This window comes from Mauremys mutica, chromosome 25, assembly GCF_020497125.1.
Source record: "Mauremys mutica isolate MM-2020 ecotype Southern chromosome 25, ASM2049712v1, whole genome shotgun sequence".
NCBI classification, from domain to species: Eukaryota; Metazoa; Chordata; order Testudines; family Geoemydidae; genus Mauremys; species Mauremys mutica.
Window position 1 is genome coordinate 13,988,258 of NC_059096.1, and position 6,287 is coordinate 13,994,544.

A 6,287-nucleotide genomic window follows, 5' to 3' on the forward strand; every position below is an offset into this window, starting at 1 on the left:
CATGGAGAGAGCGGGTGGGGCAGTGGTTCGGGGGCTAGCCTACGAGACCTGGGTTCGAGTCGCTGCACTGCCACAGACTCCCCATGAGACCTGGTACGTCACCTAGGCCCAGATCCTCACAGGTATTTAGGTGCCTAACTCCCGTTGAGTTCAGGGGGAGCACGGCCTCTCAGTGCCCGTGAGCAGCTGGGCCTTGGTCTCTCTGTCCCTCCCTCTCCTGTACAGTGGGGGTAATGGCACTGCCCTCCCCCGGCTATGTTGTGAGGATAAAGACATGTAAAGGGTGGTGGGAGCTGGCTAAGGGCCGTGGGCACAAGTCATGCGGGAAGCACCCCTTGCAGTGCCAGCTGCTTCTTGCAGAAGCCCCCGTTCTCAGTTGCTTTTCACTTTGCCAGGCTGTGAGTGATGTTTCCCTTCCTGGCTGTGGCTGCCTCCGTTTCTGTTGAAGTGGTTCAGCCATTTGGGAGGACGAGATTAGGGGACAATATGTTTTGCCCATGTTAAAAAACCAAATTCTTATAGCTCTGGTAGAGAAGCTCTCGTGCCCTGGTGCTTTGGAGCAGGGACTTGGAACTTGGCAGGAGTCGCTTGGTGCCAGATGTGCACCTTGGCTTCTCCCATGAAAATTTACCCCAGTTTGGCCAAGTTAGAAGCCTCTGAAAAGTTGCACTTCGTACATGCTCAGTAGAGACGTGTTAGTTTGGTAGCTAAAGTCTCTGCAGGTTCTGTCTGCACTGAGCATGCTCCAGTCTGCGGCTGCAGGGGCTGAACTGGACTTCCCTGGGAATTGCTGGTCCCAGTTGCTGGGGATCACTGTGGCACCGAGCCCAGAACTGAGAGCAGGGAGCTTGTCCCTCCTGTGCGCTCAGAGCTCCCCTGCTGGGCCCAGGCAACATGGGGGAGAAGGCGGAAGCAGCTTGACTGGAAGGGAGAGGGGTGAGGAGAGGGGACAGGGGCAGGAGCCAGGCTGGGTTGCGAGGGGACTGGGGGGACACGGGCAGGAGCTGGCGGGAAGGACGGCAGGGGAGGGGACAGTGGCAGTAGCTGGGGTAGCAGGGCAGGGGGGCTGCAGCTCCTAGAACACACTCCCCTCCCCTCCGGAGCCGGGAACGGGGCTCACGCCGGCGAACCAGCCGCTGGCTGTGGAACCCACTGGCAGTGTCTCTCCAGCCCCTTTGGGGGCTGGCCCACGTGAAGATAACAGCCTTCTACAGCTGCCAGTCACTGTGTTCACGTGAGCGGCAGAGGGCTGTGCTGTGGCATGCGAGATCCTGGCCCCGCTGATGGCCAGGTGGTGGGGGGAGGTGTCGCTGTGGTTCCAGAGAGTGAAATGTTTGTTTTGTGCAGAGCCAGATCCTCAGCCCTTCGGAAACACCCGGGGACCTCTGAGGAGAACCCAGCGGCTACGGCATGCAGGGGTGGGGGGGACCTTGGTAGGGGGCCCCCCTGCTTGCTCGTGGCTGCGCTGCCCTGGCTGACGGCTGGGGGTGCTGGCCCACGGGAGGGGCTGGACGTAGACGCTGGGGTGTCCTGTGAGGATGCGCCCTTGATGCTGGGGTCTGCGAGGGGGGCTGGATGCTGGCCGACAGCCCCCGCCCATGTCACACTGGCCATGGATGGTCGGGGGGGGAATTGTAAGAGCTGTGCCATAGAACAGGGACCCCCCCACCCACCCCCAGCAGATTCAGTGCAGGTCGGTCTCTGTTCCCCCAGGGCCTCTCGGCCTCCTCCCCTGTAGTGCGGAGCCATTTACCCTGCGCCCGGCCCAGCTCCCTGCCCTCGGCCAGTATCCTCCTGGGAGCCAGTAGGGCAGCCCGGCCCGGCCCGGCCCCTCCCTGGAGCCTGGCGCCCACGCCTGGGTGCCTGGCCCTGCCGGGGGCTGGGCTGCTGGCCCAGCTTGGGGAGATCCAGCACTGTTGGGTGGGCGGGGGGCTCGGTCCCAGGTCGCTGGGCGAACTGTTCGACAGCTGCCCAGGGCTGGCAGCCACAGCAGAGGCTCAGGGCTGGAAGGGGCATGGAGGCTCCTTCCCCCCCGACCCTGAGCCAGGGCTGGAGCAGAGGCAGGGGGTGGGGCGACGGGCGGAGGAGGGAAACAGCTGTCATGGCCGGCAGCGCTGCGGCCTGGCACCTGGCACCCGAGCGGCCCCGTCTGGGGAGTGGGTGGCTGGGACGGCAATGCCCTTGCTGTGCCCTCCTCGGCACAGTGGGGCGCCCCCCCACCCCCTTGGCGCTGACCTGCCGTGGCAGGGCCTCACCCATCCCGCCAGCCCGGCCCCTCGCTGGGGAAGTGCTGCAGAGGACTGGGGGGGAGGGAGGCAGTCACCGGGTGGGACGGTGGGGCAGCACCGGCTGTGGGGACTCCAGTGCTCCAAGCAGCCCCTGGTGTCAGATCCCAGCTGTGACGTCGAATCCTTATAAGGCCACACGCGAGTCAGTCCCCCACCTCAGTTTCCCCAGCTGGAAAATGGGCCGGACCCTGCACCGTTTGGATCTGTGGGGCAGGCAGCCCCACGTCTGCTGGCCAGCTCCAAAAAGCAAACGAGCTTCCTCTTTCCGCCCCACTGCTGGCCGGGGAGGAGGATTTCCCAGCCCCACTCGGGTCTGGCCCGAGTCCATCAGCAACGGCACCTGGCAGCAGCTGCTCCCCCCACCACCACCACTGCGGCTTGAGCCAGGCAGCGGGCGGGGGCGGGTGGGGGCGACAAATGGCTGTTGGGGTGGCCGAGTGCTGCTCCCCGTGCAGGGCACAGGCCTGGCTCTGCCTTGGCCAGCCTCCCGCAGCTGCTGGCTGGGCTCTGTCAGTCAGGGGGCCGCCTCCCTCCCGCTCTGGCAAAGCCTCCCTGTTGCTGAGTCCCTGCTCCCAGCCTACAAGCCCCTGCACGACTCTGCGAGGCCAGGGAGCGGCAGCCAGCAGCAAAGTGCTTCCTCGGCTGGTCCCTGCTGGCGCCTGCCCTCCACTCCGGGTGCTGGGGACGGGCCCAGGAGAGCCAGGGGCTCAGTGACCCCGACCAGCCATGGGTTCAGGGCTGCTCCCTGCCCCCGCTGCTAGAGTTGCAGGAGGTGGGGAGCCCCAGGATTGGGAGCTAGGCCTCATCGTGTTCCAAAACCTCAGCAGAATCGCTTGCCCCCTGCCAGCCCGGTGGGCAGGATCTCCCTGGGAGAGCCGCTTGCATTTGCATTGCCAGCTCCCTGCGTGAGCCCAGGCTGCGGGGGGCAGGCAGTGGGGCAGTGACGTGAGCCTGTGGCCCCATTGGTACCATTCCCCAGCCCAGTGCAGGCCACAGGGGCGGCTCTAGGAATTTGGCCGCCCCAAGCACGCCGGTCCCGCGGCTCCGGGGGACCTCTTGCAGACGTGCCTGCGGAGGGTCCGCTGGTCCCGTGGCTCCGGTGGACCTCCCGCAGGCATGACTGCGGAAGGTCCGCCAGAGCTGCCTGCCACCCTCCCGGCAAAATGCCGCCCCAAGCGCGCGCTTGGCACGCTGGGGTCTGGAGCCGGCCCTGGCAGGCCAGACGCTGCTCTGGAGCTCGCAGTGGCTTCTGGTCCCGTGAAGTCTGGGCCAGGGCCGCTGGGGCTAGTATGGGCGGCAGCTCACAGCCTGCTCTGCCCTCTGGCGTTGGCTCACAGCATGAGACAGATTGTGCCCTGGTCTCCTCCCTATTCCAGGGCCAGTTACTGCACAGGGTGCTGGTGGCTAGGGGTTGCCAGGGGTCCAGTTTTGGACCGGAACGCCCGATCAAACAGGGACCCTGCCAGCTCCAGTCAGCACCGCTCACTGAGCCGTTGAAAGGCCGGTCAGTGGCCCAGCGGGGCTGAGGCAGGCTCCCTGCCTGCCCTGGCTCTGCACAGCGTCCGGAAGCAGCTGGTATGTCCCTGTGGCTCCGGCTACAGGGGTGGCCAGGGAGGCTCCATACGCTGCCCCTGCCCTGAGTGCCGGCTCTGCAGATCCCATTGGCCAGGAACCATGGCCAATGGGAGCTGCGGGGGCAGTGCCTGTGTGCGAGGGAAGCGTGTGGAGCCTCCCTGGTCACCCTGGCACCTAGGGGCCACAGGGACATACATGCCAGCCACTTCTGGGAGCTGTATGAGGTGAGCGCCTCCTGGAGCCGGTACCCCCTCCTACACCCAAACTCCCTCCCAGACCCTGCAACCCTTCCCACACTCTGACCCCCTCAGCCCCATCCAGAGCCCCCTTCTGCACCCCAAACCCCTCATCCCTGGCCCTACCCCAGAGCCCACACCCCTCACCCCCCACCAGCTCATACACCCCGACCCCCTGCTGCAGCCCAGTTAAAAGGAGTGTGTGAGTGAGGGTGGGGGAGAGCGAGCAAGGGAAGGAGGGGGAGGGCCGGCCGGCCAGAGCCTCAGGGAAGGGGCAGGGGACGGGTGGTCGCTTTTCTGCAATCAGAAAGTTGGCAGCCCCAGCTGGTGGCTCTGGTGAGACGCTGGTGCATCAGGAGTCAAACTGACGGAAAGCTGGATTCAGCCCCACGGCCTTTAAGGAAAGGTTTTTCTCCCGAGTCCTTGGTCTGTCCAGCCCCAGCTGTAAAGTGGGACAATGCCCATCTTCCAGGGTGCCGGCTAGCTTCACTCATGTTTGTAAAGTGGCCTAGGATGGTGGATTGACACCCCGCCCCCCAGAACCAAGGCCCATACCAAATCTCTCCACCGTCTGCTCTTCGTGCAAGCCATGTGTCTCGGACCTGCCGTCTCTAACAGAGCAGCATGTGGGTGTGATGTCTGTAGTATAAAAAAAAATCCCAAACACAATATTGTCCAGGATGTCTCTCCTTGGCAAGAGCAGAGACCAAACAGGTGACCGATGTTCCTTACATTGCTTAGTGCACCACTGGATGGCAGCTACGAGGGTGATGAGCGAGGTACCAAATAGACTCCAAGAACAGAAAGGGCATTTTTGGAATCTTTTTGCTAACATGGTAACCATGAAACAATAGTGCTGCCCATTACATGGCATAATCATTATGTTTCAGAGTGAACATCCTGTTGCAAAGACATTTTTCAGAGCTGTTATTTCAGCCTGTCTTGCCACAGGCTCAGCCAGCCAGCGCTGCACTAGGTTTACACCAGGAAGCGCTGGAAACCCAATGTTGGTTTTGTGATGAAAGCTGAGATTCTGGAGGACAAGGGGGGTGGAGGTAGACTGTACAAAAGGCCCTGATTTCAGGGCCTGGGTCTAACCCCCAGCTGATGGTAGAACACGAGGAGGCTGGCAGGCACAACTCCCACATAGTGCCAGTGTCCAGGCCATGCCAGCAGATGTCGGTGCTGTTGGAGCAGCAGACTTCCACGTTCGCACGGCAAACATGCTGGAGACACAGGCTGCCTGGTACAGTGAAAACCAGTAACTCCCACCCCACCCCCCCAATCCTGCCAGGCAGCACGCCAGGCCCTTGGCTGAGTGACACCCATTAAAGTTGGTTGCGGAAAACCCAGCAACACTTTCTGAATCACCGAATCCAGAGCATAACAGGGCCCAGACACAATGTAGCCAGGTGGCAGAAAGAGGCTTGTTCCCAGGGCTTGGGCTCTTCTGTGTCCAGGAGTCCTTGAGGGCCAGATTTTCAGGAGAGCTCAGCCTGCCGGGTGCACTGGGGCGGTCATGGGCGCCAGTGGGATCTCCGTGTGCTGCAGCCTAGGCTACACTGGGCAGAGTTTGCCAGCAGAGCGCCACACGCAAACCCTCGTAGTGTAGCTGCCGCTTTTGCTGCGCTAGCTTATTTCCCCGGTGAGCTAAACTGGAGCCTGGGAGTGGTAGGAGCAGTCGTTACTGAGCCAGCAAAGGCACTTGTTTGCTGCAGTGAAATTGTGTCTACACTCAGGCTTTTGCCAATATAAAAGTATCACAGCCCTAAGTGACCTGACTGGACCAGCAAACGTGTCAGTGTAGCCGTGGCCTGAATGAGAGCAGGGACGGGCCACATGGAAACGGGGGAAAAAACAAGAGGACGACACAGCACCAGACGTGATGCACTGAGAGTAATTAACACTGCAGGTGGGAGAGCCACAGTTCTGACTGGTTCCCTGGAGGCTCCGCCCACCAAAGGTGGCAAGTGGGAGAGCCGCAGTTCTGATTGGTTCCACAGAGGCTCCGCCCACCAAAGGTGGCAAGTGGGAGAGCCGCAGTTCTGATTGGTTCCACAGAGGCTCCGCCCACCAGGGTATCATCATATAGGCTGCCGAGGAAGCTGGGATTGGCTGATTCGCCCAGCGAGGAGGCCGCTAGCCTTTGGCAATGGCTGTCCCCACAAGCCCTTGCTTTGTGCGGGAG